Genomic DNA, 14251 nt, shown 5'->3' on the forward strand with positions numbered 1-14251 from the left:
CTTCATGACATTCTTTACAAAAAAATCCAAGAAGTACAAGATGAAGGAATGCTGGACTAATGAAGAAGGCAATGTGACCAGAATGTTGGGGAGGAATGGCTCCTCTAAGTCTCTGTGTTAGGAGTCTAAAGGGCACATGCAAACTCTGAAAAAGCAGGGCTCCTCTTGGAAATATGAGGAAAATCCATGTCACAAGGCAATAAACTACACAGTCCTGTTCCTTTCCTTGCCACACAAGCAATAGGCTGGATCCTGGGAAACATCCACAATGATTACACAAATTAGAATAAACATCCTAGAGCTTTTTCTTCTTCTATTTCTTTTTCCTGCTGCTTCATTATCATGTCTGAAGCTTCATTTCATGAATGATTAACATTTTATTGTGATACACTTTTAAATTCATCCATAATATGCATATGTCTGTAAGGTAGCATGTAAAGTAGTCCAGGAGGTATGGATTAGGTCAGTTCCTCAAACAGCCTTATCATAAGGTATGTGTTAACATTTCTCTGGATCACGGTCGGCTTAGCTTCAGGCTCGTACTTGTACAACTAAAAATATGCCGTCAGGGAAATCCATCTTCCATTGTAATACTTTTCTCAGTTTGAGCAGTAGAGGCAAACAGAATTCAGTGCACTCGACAAAAATACTAATTCTTAGCCAAGTGTCAAGCAAAGGGTTACAAACTGGAAACCACTAGGTCCTAAACTGGGATCAACACCCATAAATCCATTGCCATGCATCTTAGTCTGCTGGTCGCTATACCACACCCCTGCACAATCACTCATTTTCATGCTTCTCAGTTCTAGCTTACAATGATAACATACTGCTCACAACATCTGCAACATCTGATGCTGCCACAATGGTTGAATAGGAGGGGTTTTATTTTCTTGCAAGATCTTGGGGCCCCTGCATCTCACGCAGCCTAGCAAAATCTCAGGAGAGAGTGCTAGCTTCCTTTAAAAGGATGGGCCACCATCTTGCCTGAATTCTTCCCTCCTTTCCTCAAGTAGAGTAAACTTTCCCAGCCCTCCTTCCCTTGGTTTAGAGGCTCTCATTGAGGCTTGCTGTGGTCACTGATTAACAGGGGCACAGCATCATTCTTGCTTTGAATTATTACATTTTGGTCACATGGTTAAGCCAAGCAAGGATCATGTAAGGGGAATTCAAATGTGCCTGAAAAATATATATGAGTGGTATTGTGGGGCTGAGAAGATTAGCTTCATCTTCCTCTACCCATGCACCTGGTGGTGATGTGCCTGGTCATCTGGGCATTGGGTATGTGAGGAAGCTCTACACATGGACTTCTTGGACCAATGGGGTTCCTTGTATGGAGAAATTTCATGTGCTTACATCTGTATGCATGTAGAATCCTTTCACGCACCACGTAAACACTCAGATGATGGCATGGCCAAGACCAGAGTCAGTAGGAAACAGATATGAGGCAACCATTTGATTCAGCACACATTTAAAGGTGAACTTACCCAGTCCACACTTTCCAGAATGATGTGCAAACTGAAACAGGGCCACTCTTTGAAATTCACACTGCTCCAAATCTTGCAATGCAGTCCTCCGGCCTAGCAATGCATACGAAAACATGTATGTATTAGTGTAAAGATCATGATTTCTCCTTCCACTTATTTTTGAACTTATTTTCTTCTCCTCAGCCACCTTTCCTTTCTCTCACTTCACCTCCCAGTCTCTCCAGCAGAAAGTTGTTCTCTCTCCCCACCCCCAGCATTCCAGAGCTCTTAGCGCTATGTCACTCCTTTGGTTCTTTCCTCAGGCTGTTTGACGCTGCCGAGCATTCACATTCACAAAAACAATAAGTACTTTTGGCTGAGACCCCCAGTTTAGGCTGTTTCCTCTGTGTGCATAAAGCAGACAGAGACAAGTTTTTCTTCCTCTCTTATAATATCAGAATTCAAGGATATTCAATTTGTTTGGATTTGGATTTGATATCCCGCCTTTCACTCCCTTTAAGGAGTCTCAAAGCGGCTAACATTCTCCTTTCCCTTCCTCCCCCACAACAAACACTCTGTGAGGTGAGTGGGGCTGAGAGACTTCAAGGAAGTGTGACTGGCCCAAGGTCACCCAGCAGCTGCATGTGGAGGAGCGGAGACGCGAACCCGGTTACCCAGGATTACGAGACTACCGCCTCGTAACCTGAATGTTGGAAGTTTCAGAAACAGACAAAAGAAATTATTTATTCACACAGTCCATAGTTATACTATGGGATTTGCTCCCACAAGAAGTAACAATAGCCACCATATTGGATGGCTTTACAAGATGATCAGACAGATTCATGGCTGACAAGGCTACCACTGGCTACCAACCACAGTGGCTATGTTTGCATGGTTGTGCTGGGAGAGTGCTCTCAAGCTCAGGCTAAGCTTTCAGGCTTCCCATAGGTATTGGGTTGGCCACTGGGAGAACAGGATGTTAGACTAGCTGGACTTTTGGCCTGATCCAGCAGGCTCTGCTTACATGCTCCTATTATAGGAGTCCTATATCCTCTAACAGTTGCAATGGTATCATTTTAATAATATCATAGCATCAAAAAACCCAAATGAGTCACCTGAAAGCAGAATTTGATATCAAATATTAGCAATGAGTGAACTCGCCTCAGCTTGATTCAGTTTATGTTCCTACCCCCCGCCCAAGAAATCTACCCCTTCTTTCTCAGCTTTCTTAAACAGAAATAAGGAATGAAGAAATGTGCCCCCTGGTTCACTGTCAATCTCCCACCCAGCAAAATATTTAATCTTGAGAAAGTGAAAAGCTGGTGGGGAGGGTTCACTGGAGACATAAGCTCCACTGTTGTTAACTGGAATGAAATTCCACTGCATGCTCACAAACATCACTCCTGCTAGGACCACGGGACTGATGGAGAATGCCTTCCCAAACAAATTCTGACTCACAATATATATTGAAACTCTCAAGGGTAAATAACAGCATCACACAATTAATGGCTCATGTCTTCTATAAATGCTGAGCTAAAATGTTTTAGTTTCCTTATGTTTATGAAATTATGGACTCAACGCCATGGAAAAAGCAAGCAAGGTAATGAAAAACATGGCAATGTGGCAGATTTAGCTTAAATGGTCTACTAAAAAGAAAGCTTTGAATTTAAACACCACATATTTTATCTATTTCTTTTGTGTAGCATCCGATGGTAAAGGGGGGGGGGGGTTGTGTGTCTTATAGTCCATGAATGGAACTATGAGTAAGAAGAATGTGCCTACTTCCTTTGGAAATCGCTCATAGGAAGCCCAAATGTATCAGAAACAGATTGTGAAGAAATGTGTGGTCCCAGGACAAATGTTATAGATATATTCATTTTCTGGGAAGTGTATTAAAACTAAGTTAATCATTTCTCTTTTCCTCTAGTCAATTAATGGGAAACAGCCATCTCCACCAACCCAAATGACGAGGATATGCTAACAGACCAGCGATGAACATCAATAACAGACTTTCTGGATGTTGTCTGGAGAATTAGCTGTCCCGAGCAGCAGCTGGCAAGTGTTGCACTGAAAGGCTAAGAAACAGCAATAACCTGCTGCTGCTGAGGGCAACCAAAAGAGGGAAAGGAACCTATTACCTAGCAGGAGATGCAAGATAAAAGTAGAAGCAGAAGGAAGCTGGAAAAACTAAGCACCATGCTGATGTGCAGCTGGTAGGAGTGCTCAGTGCAATGTTGACATCAACAGCCCTTACTAAAATTTCCTACTTCTCAGCAGTTATGTGCTTCCATGACTTTATACAACCTCTGCTTCCCTTGGTATCTTGCTTCTCCTTCCAGTATGGGCACCAGACCCCTCACCCATTTGGTCATCACTCATGACTTAGCAGTGGCCATTTATTCCTACTGCTTACATCGGTCTGCACAACCTCATTGGCTGCTCCTGGAAACTAGCAGAAATCATGGTCACAAAAATTCTTAATTTTCTGTGTACCGTGCATGTTGACTCTAAATTCTAATGAAACTGACATTTTTATGAGCCTGTATTTGGTTGAAATGCTCTACTTCATTTGGAATATTAAAACAGCAAAGCTTCGCAGTTCAAATATTTACATTACTGGAATAAATGTTAAACATTGGCATCAATTGGGATAAGCAGAATACACAAGGAGGAGAGGCTACAATGCAGTGGTAGAGCACCCTTTTTGCATGCAGAAAGCGCCAGAGTTTCCAGATTAAAAGACCCCAGGGAACAGGGCTGAGAAAGTTCTGTATATGACAACTTGGAGAGCTGCTGCCAGCCAGGGAAGACAATTGTTTCAAACAGAAAGTAAAACACTGCCAATAGTCAGTGCCATTTTTCAAGAAAAAGAGGTGCTGAAACTCACCATGAACAGCTCCCTCATTCTCTTAGAAAGGCAATTGTGCCCACCTGAGAGGTGCTGGAACTGAGTTCCTGTGAGTTCCCTATAAAAACAAGCCCTGCCAGCAGTAATGTTCCATCAGCTGTGTTTTCCACTGCAGTAATGGGGTCTTCTCTGATGAAATGTCCCCCTACCAGAGGAAGTTGGTTCATGGGCATGTCCACTATATTCTAACCCCACCCAGCTGCAAAGATGAGGGGGTCACAATTGTACACACAGAGCTGAGCTAAACTCTGCCCTTTTCTATCCCATTCATAGGCAGCAAATGGTGGATGTGGGGTTTTTTTTTGGGGGGGGAATTCTTTCATAAGCTCATGAGGCTACAATTGGTAGCAGCTGCAGATGTTTTAGCACAGCTTAATAGATCTGCCTTCTCACCAAAAAAATACACAATGTAAATTGTTCCATGGCATTTGAGAGAGGTTGGGGGGATGGCAGCCATTACTGATTGCCACCTCTTTGAAGAAGAGCTCTGCCTCTATTGCCTGTGGTAGCAGAAGGAAGGAAGAAGATGACAGATGATAGATAGATGATTGATAGATAGATAGATAGATATAGATGATAGATAGATAGATTAGATAGATAGATAGATAGATAGATAGATAGATGATAGATAGATAGATAGATAGATATAGATGATAGATAGATAGATGATAGATAGATGATAGATAGTAGATAGTAGATAGATAGTAGATGATAGATAGATAGATAGATAGATATAGATAGATGATAGATAGAAAGATAGATAGATGATAGATAGATAGATGATAGATAGATAGATAGATAGATAGATATAGATAGATAGATAGATAGATAGATATAGACTGCCATCACCACTAAACTTTTCAAATAATTGTGCTCAACCTGCAAATCGCCCACCTCCCTTCAAAATTAGGGATCCTCTAAAATTCACTCCCCATTGCAGCTTGAAAGCTTTCAAGCAAGACATTTCAGGTTTCTCCTAATCAGACTCTGTGAACAGATCCAACATTATGCATTTAAAGCAAATCAAACACACATTTAAATCACACGACTTCCGTCAGTTATGAGAACTGAAGACCGCCCCCCTCATACAGACCTAACATTTACAGTACCTTTAACAAACAAAAGTTCTCAGGTTTCTTTGGGGGAAAGTTGCAAGTTTTAAATGTGTATTGAATGTGCTTTAAATGTATGGTATGGATCTGCCCTCAGTGTGTACAAGACAAATTTATTGCCCTTTATATTCTTCTGATTTAAATGAGCTAGGCTCAGTGGTGGGTGGTGTGGGTACAAACCCATGGTACCTTTATTGTACAGTTCGCCCAGTTTGTGAATAGGGCTACAATCCTACTCAGAATGAAAGAAGCAGCACATAACAGCGAGAAATGTGTTGTTTCCAAGTTCCTGAAGAATATTCATTCCCATGTAAAGTGGCAGACAGTTTTACATGTAAAAGACAGGTCTAGCTACAAATGAGTTGCTGCACACCTTTCCACTTGATATGAATTACTTTAGAAATGCAAACAAGAGGATCAACATTAGACCCCCAGCTGACCTGCTCTTAACATTTCTGTGGAAGTCTATATATGGATCCTTCCCACTGGAAGCTACTGTATGTTTGCATGTGCATTTTGTACTGTACTTTACAAAATACTGTATTTCACAAAATAATGGTTTCTAATAATACTCAAGACAGTAGCTGAATTGCAAAAAAGTACTAGCCAATGATGCCAAGGGTTTAACCAACACTGCAATTGTCAGCAAAATGGATAGCTTCTTTGGTAACCATCAATCATTCTGGCCGCCAAGAGAGCAGAATAAATACAGCAAAAAAAGTTATCTAATAGCTTTCATGTACTGTACACAGGAAAACTTGAAATAATTTGGTCCTTCTGAACACATTTTTGTTGTTGTTTACCAATCAGCTAAGCCAGGAGTTGTGTTTCATCTAACATTTTTGTGTAACAGCCTCAAAGAACCGATCAATAATAGAAAGATTTCCCTAGCATTCAAGTAGTAAAGGTAAAAGCATTCAAGTATGCATTTATTTTACCTCTGTAGGCTACCTACAATGCATTTCCCTCATGGAATTATTGCTTTCGGGTGGCAGTGGTGAATTTCACACACGTTCTCATGGCGGGTTTGACATACAGTATCACAGTTTCCTGATGAGGTGGTCAAGGAACGGTTCACTTACATTTTTTTTAAAGCCAGGGTGAAACCATCCTTTTCCCCCCAGGGAAAAACAGTTTAATCACAACAAACCAATGCTTTAATGGGCATTCTGGCACAGGAAACACAACTCAAGAGGCTTTAGAGAGTTTTACTGCCACTAACAGTTTTTGGGTTTTAAAAAAAAGCTCTTTAAGAAGTGTAAAAAAGGATGGGGGCCCCCTCTGTTGACTACCTTGTCAAAACACCTAAGTCTCCTACTCCTAAACTCTGAGGGCATTTTCTTTTTGCCTCATGGCTCACACATTGCCAAAAAAGAAAAGGAAAGTTGGGATGGTTCAGTCAATTTTTAGATACAGCAAACCAGGGGTAGGCAACCTAAGGCCCGGGGGCTGGATGCGGCCCAATCACCTTCTCAATCCAACCCGCGGATGGTCCAGGAATCAGCATGTTTTTACATGAGTAGAATGTGTGCTTTTATTTAAAATGCATCTCTGGGTTATTTGCGGGGCATAGGAATTCGTTCATTTCCCTCCCCCCCAAAATATAGTCGGTCCCCCCCCCGCAAGGTCTGAGGGATGGTGCACTGGCCCACCGCTGAAAAAGGTTGCTGACCCCTGCAGCAAGCAATATAACCCCACTCTGAAAGGGCACAAGACTTGGCTCTCAGTATTTATACAAGGCCTGGTCTCAAGAGACCCTATAGCACCTGCCAACTGAAGGAGCCAATGCTGTCCATGCACTTGAGGGGGGCTCTGAGGCCTGAGAACCTATACACCCCAGTATATGTCTCATGTGATGCCCAGCTCCAGAAATTTTGAGGTTCCCAGATCATTCCCCGGTGACCCTAACACAGTTGTACAAGAACAGGCAACTTGTAGGACTTAGGACCTTTTCACACTTACCATTTTTAAAGGTATGGTTGCTGTTTGATCTGACATTTTTAAGAGTAAATTTTCAGCAGACCACCTGTGCCTTTGGCTACATATTCCTATTACTGGAGAGCTACTGCATTTCTTGCCTTCCATTTATGGCAGGTTGAGCCCAAATTGAGAAAAGTTCTATGACTAGAGTCTCATCCATTACAAAAACACAAATATACTAATTATGGGCAGTGTCTGGCACTCCCCACTAATGCCACTATAAAAGGTAAGTGTGGAAAGGCCCTTACCCTGCTGTTCTAGTGCAAAATCTTAGATATCTGTATACCAGTTTGAAATTTGTAGTTTTATCCAATGATGCTTTATCAATGTCATACCTTGAGAAAACTGCTCTAGGATGCTGATCTATTGTTCACTGAATTAAATTAGGCAGATGGGGGTGGGGAAAATCCTGCTGACTTCTGTATACTTTGGATTAATGAGCTGTTTGGGCAGGTGCCTGAAATAGAAGAAAAACATCTGTCATAACCTTATTTTAAAGATACACAATACTTGGTCGTCAAAAACTTTAAATGAATTAAAGCTATGAACTTTCATACAGCATATTTGAGAAAGGCATTCTTAGGCATTCATTCTTCATGTCTGGAATTCCTTTCTCAGCAAAAAATGAGTAGAGCTTTCAGTATAACTTATATCATTTTGTCATGAAAGTGCCTTTAAAGAGTTTCATGTGTGCTTCATCTGTTATACCCAACAATGAAATAATAATAAAAATTGCAAGGTAACTAAAGTGACTTCAATTTCAGTAGGACGAACGTTATGGTCCTATATACCAGGGGATAATTCCCATTGAATTCAATGTATTTTACTTTTGGGTAGCGCTGTATAGGACTGTACATAGGATAGCAAAACCCCAAGATCACAAAAGAGCTAAAACTAACCACAACAATAGGCCCCATATGTGTGGGCACTCCATGAGAATAAGGAGGTGGGGACACCACCCCCAATGTGATGCATCTCCCTGACTCCAACATCCATGTATTGAGCGTGGACATCTGAGGAGGGCACATGTGCATATGTAGAGGCCATGTACATATGTTTCCACATGATGTGGAACCCTGGTTGTGGCAGGGATCCAGACCATGTGGAAACCAATGTGTGTAGAACTCTATGTGAGCATGCTTCCCTCTTCAGATATCCATGCTCAATGTGTCAGAAGTGGGGCTGATGTCATGCGGGATTCCAGGAGTGGAGCTTGAGAGATGCACAATGTCAGGAGAACAGGATAAGTGAAAACCCCTCAGGTGTCATCACTTCACTTTCCATGTTCAATGAGGGGCTACACTCCCTCCATTAGTGCATTCCTTGGCTACCTACATTGGAATGAAAGTGCTACTTATAGCCATTTTTTAACACAAATGGAGATAAGGTTGGCAGGTCATCTCTTATCCTGAGCCAAATTATCAATTCATTTGTGCATCTACAGCAAGGACCTTTTCAAGGCCAAAAGTGCTGTATACATCTGTGCACACCTCTGCAGCTAAATCTGGCCGATAGCATTAGGCTTCTAATTTAAGACAGCTGTCTTCCACTATGGTCTTCAAGAGCATTAAAGCCAGCTTCAGTACAAGAATGTCAGCTTAAGTGGTTAGTGAATTACAGGCTTTTTCTACCCTTTTATCAATCATCCTCTCCATTTGTCTTCCCAAAACAGCTTCTGCTGCTTTTTGGATGCTAAACTTGCTCTTGTTTGTTAGAATGGAAAAACATAGTTTGCTTGAACTTTTAAAGTAGTTACCCAAATAGTCATCATTAATATGTCATTTTCTAATATTTTAATAACAGTTTTTATTTTTACTTTTCAAAGCATTGCCTTTTGGCTCCCAGCTTCCATCAGTCCATTCCAGGTAAAAACACACAATACATGCTCCTCTGTTTTTTGCTTTTTTTCTTGGAACCACATGCAATTTCAATCAGAAACAACAAAGAACATTTCTGGAATTAAATTTGGACATATAGAACTTAAGATGATGCATGCAGATGCTATTGCCTTAACCCAGACCCACCCAATTAACTCTTTCAAACAACCAATGGACACTTTATTTTTATTCAGCAAAGCATCTGGTTATAAAATAAACTTAGATAAGTAAGAATGATTAGCAGTAACTTCAATTTGAAACAGAATGCAATTTACAATGCATACAATGCTGGATACTTATCCTGACCTCAAATCAGTCACAATCTTAATATATTAATAACCACAATTGAAAAAGATTATAAACAAAAGATTAATAATCTACCATGGCTCAGGAGAACAGCCAGAGTTAAAATTAACATTCTATCACAAATAATATTTTGTTTATTAACAGCTCATTGAGACTGAATTACACAACATTATACAACTGGGAAGCGACCATAACTAAATTTATATTACTGAATAATGGTTCTGTGCAGAATGATCCCCCTTCTACCTTCTTGATGTTAATAAAGGATGGATAAATGTACAAAATACTAAACACTATTATAATGATGTAACAAGACTAATTTCTATTAAAAACTGGTACCAACCAAGCAAAGTATTTATAGGAACATGCTAAGGGAAATTTCACAGATGTGCAATGGTTTAAACCATGGAGTTTAACTTGTAATCTACAAAATCTACTATCCAACTTTGGTGCCTCTTATTTTAGTAATCTGAAATGAGCAAATATAAAACTCATCACAACTTGGCATCAAAAATCAATTTCACCAATTTATAGGTGGATCTTCAGTGATCATATAATCTCTTACAACGAGCTTGCTACTTTACCGTGAGGTTAGCAACCCTTGCTTTTTCAGCACTTTCAAATTCAACACAGAGCCAGGGATAGCCAGGGTAGAGCATGAGACTCTTAATCTTAAGGTTATGGGTTTGAACCTCATGCTGGGCAAAAGATACCTTTTGCCGGGCAAAAGCAGAGGGCTGAACTAGATGGCCCCCAGGGTACCTTTCAACTCTACAATTCTGTGATTGTATATCATTGACAAAATAGTCAGTCATGAAAAGACAATGCTTTAGAACTGCATTACAGGCCTCCCCCATTTTACGCGGGGTTTACGTTCCAACGCACTGCTCACGTCGATGAAATCATATATAATTGAAACCCATTGAAAAAGCCTGAAAACACTCCATTCCTCTCCTGCTCTGCCCCACTCTGCCCCACTTTATGTGCCACAACTCTCCAGAAACTTGTGAGAAATGCTCATTGACTTTATTGATTGTGCTCCCTTTATAGGAGATCACCTACATACTACAAAAAAAAACAAAAACCCAACTTCCATATTGATTCTGTATCCCTACCCTTTGCATATCATTTGTCAGCTTCGCCTTTGAGCCAGTACCACCGACTGGGCTCAACCACTTCAGCCCCGACTAGGCCAGGCGAGCTGGGGTAGCACCTCCAGAGACCTTCTTCTGCAGGAACAGGTCTAAGTGCTGTGGACTCACAACTCAGAGCTGTGAGCACTGAACTCACTTCCAGAAGACAGCCGTGCACAGCAGAGTACAGCAGAGCAAAAATCACTCGGACGACAGCACTGAAGAATATCTTCTTTTATTCACTACAGCTACTGTACTATACAAACTATATACAAATGGAGACACTGGACTGCACTGAGTGTTACAGCTGCTTTCTGCAGCGACCTTATCTACACAGAGATAACACTCAGTCTCCCCCTTTGAAGTGAGGCTGGAGCGGAATAAGTACTGGAGCAAAATCCACCCCCTCCTCTCTGGAAAATCACCAGATTATTGCAATGGGAGGGGTGAAATATCCTCATCATTCACCTGCTGATCCTAATTACTTCTTTCAGTAAGGAGCAGACGGGCACCTTGAGAAAGGGGGTTGCTGCCACTTGGAGAGCCTGCGTAAGCTGCACATCCACACAAAACATACCAAACCTGCACCATTGTTACCCAACTAGCAAAGCACAGATGACCAGCCATATCACTTGCCATATTTTGCAGTATTGGAAGGCCTGGGTGGGTTGCTTTACATGGCTGGTTGGTTGCATGTGGTTTGGTAGGCTACAGATTGTGTGGATCTTCAGCACAAATTAAAATTAAAAATATATGGACAAAGGATAATCACACACACACAAAAATTGTAGCCCTAAAATAAATCTGTGTCTACTCTTTTTGTGGTTGGGTTCAACAAGTCTATACATTTGGTAATTTCTGTGGCTTTGTGGTTTGAAAGGTACATACTTTTGGATGTAGGTATGGCAGACATGAAAGTAATGTGGTGCAAAACAGACAACAGCCCTGTTCAAACACTGAAAATAATGTGTGTAAGAATTGAAAAATAATTTGCTTAACAGACATGCTATGAAGGTCTTTGCTAGAACTGTGTTGCAGGATTACATCAACTGTAATGTTGTTTTTATTTACAGGAAGACAGTGCTAGGAAATCTTGCAAAACTCAAGTCTGGATTTTTATTTATATTTATTCCATCCTTGTGGATTTCAAAAAGCCCTTCAGTAAAATCAGTTGGAAGGGTTTCTGGAAATGACTGATCATAGCTGGGTCTATCCCAATACTTTTCTTGCTTTGATGGTCAAGCTCAAGGCAGATGGTGGAATGTCCAGTTCTCTGCTGTCAATAATATCTACATGCCATCTCCCCCCACCCCCATGCTATTCAGGATCTTGCTTCTCTCTTTGTTTACGTCTCCAGAGATTTTGATTTTGATGTTTACCTCAAAACAAATAGCAAATTGTTCAGTCTTCATTATCAACAGTCCGTAGAAAGAGCTTTGAAGAAATGTTTTGTTGTTTTTTTTGCCAATCATTTCACTCTTGATGTCTGTACAGAAAATTGCTTCCAGATCATTTATTTTCAGATGCTTGTAAAACAGCTGACCTTATTGCAAATCTGAGGTAGGTAGATACGAAAGGCAAAGTTTCCATTGAAATAGGGATGGGGAACTTGTGGCCCTCCAGACATCGCTGGACTATAATCGCCACCACCCCTGACTATTAACCATGCTGGCTAGGGTTGGTGAGGGTTGCTGTCCAACAATGTCTGGAGGGTCACAGATTCCCCACCTTCTTGCCTTAAAATATCATGCTCCACAGATGGAACCTGTGGAACCAGTTCACATAATGTACTCCTAGACAGTGATGAGCAAAGCTCACTAGAAACAAAGATCCCTATTGCAAGCAGAAATATAAAGCAAGGCGGAATTGTCAGGTTCAGTAAGTCATATACACATCTGCCACACCCAGCAGCTTCTGAATCAAGTCTGGAGGCTAAAGAACCACCTTATGTTAAAACAAAAAGTTAAGGAAAGATTTGTGATGGATATACCTAGCTGACAGACAAGGAACAAAAGAAGTTCAGATCATCTACTCATAGGCCATTGTAGCTCACGTGAGAGTCCCAAACTACCAATGGATTCATTTGGAAATTAGATAATGGTGGTCTTGAGCAGCAACAAGAAGCATTCCAGTTGTAAAAGAGTGTAGGATAAAGGAGGGATGGAGAATCTCTGTTGTTGGACTACAACAACAACTATAATTCCTGGCCATTGATCTTGCTGCCTAGGGTTCATGGGACTTGGAGTCCAAAACAACCAGAGGAAGACATGGACCCTATCCCTGGGATGTTTCTGTACCCACCTATCTTGTGCTCTTAAAAGGCTTTTGTATAGGAAAATACCCACCACGAGGAGAATGTTTTAAATTGCTCCCTGTTGCATCACCTTCCATATGACAGAACATTTGCTTGCAGTCACTTACATGAAAGATGGAGGGATCTTCTACTACAAAGCTCCCATTCTACCCAAAAAGATTTATACAGTGTGGATAATATAACTTAATCTGCACGAGAAGCTGATGCTTGGAACATTTTGAAGGATTTCATACCAATTTCCCCCTTAGAGCCTTGTCTCATATTCTGTTAAACAAATGCAGCAGCAATTTGGATTTAGTTGCAAACTCCCTACAAGGTGTAAGGTGAATCTAGAATAGGAAACTGTCCCTGCCTCAGAAACAAACACCTGCTATTGAGCTGTTTCATAAAATAGCTATGGAACTGAAGTGTGTGTGTGTGTGTGTGTGTGTGAGAGAGAGAGAGAGAGAGAGAGAGAGAGAGAGAGAGAATCACTGGGCCACATCACTAGGTGTTTCACAGAGTTTGGCATTTGCACTAGGGCTACAGAATGAACCCCATCCTTCTCTAAGCAACGGGCTTGGCCTCTACTCCAGTCTTCCTCTATTATCCCATTCAGCCACCAATATAAACTAACAATAGAGTTTCATTTAGGATTTATAGAGCCAAAATTGATCAGAAGAGAGTTTTCTGAGCATTTTTGCTTTCACTCTTATCCAAACTGAGAATTCCACTTCTCCCCAGAAAACATCTGGAAAATGCTCCCAACCTAATATTGCCACCCAGAAATAACATGAAGACTTTGGGAAGGTGATTTTTTGCTCATTCCTAATCTAAAGATGGACAAAGAGGGAACTCAGCAGTTATCCACTACAGATTCCAGAATTATCTCAGTGCCGCCACCAAGAAGGCCTTGAGTCTCATACCTGATCCCATGTATGGACAGGACAAATAACAAGACCTCTGAGGCCAATCTTAAAAGCAGGTTCCTATGGGAGCAGGGAGTTTATGAGGTTTAGAAGATGTCTGGTGGGCATAACATTATGTTTGAGGACTGGGAAAGGTTGTGGACCACTGGGCTGAACTTCACTGCATGCAATGCTTTGAAGGAAAATGTAATGAAAATGATATATAGATGGTACATGACCCCAGTTAAACTTGCCAAAATATACCATTCGT

At 41.0% G+C, this 14251-nt stretch overlaps 1 long non-coding RNA gene across 1 annotated transcript in view; it reads right to left on the bottom strand.

Moving 5' to 3' along the window:
• Positions 1–14251, bottom strand: part of LOC310825665 — a 217145-nt gene that overhangs the window by 127880 nt on the left and 75014 nt on the right. Inside the window, exons 3-4 of the long non-coding RNA XR_014555412.1 lie at positions 7799–7920; positions 1485–1577 (exon numbers count right to left, since the gene is read on the bottom strand). This is a non-coding gene — a long non-coding RNA (uncharacterized lncRNA). The remainder of the gene's footprint in view (positions 1–1484; positions 1578–7798; positions 7921–14251) is intronic.

This window comes from Podarcis gaigeae (assembly GCF_964106915.1).
Source record: "Podarcis gaigeae genome assembly, chromosome: 10".
Lineage (NCBI taxonomy): Eukaryota > Metazoa > Chordata > Lepidosauria > Squamata > Lacertidae > Podarcis > Podarcis gaigeae.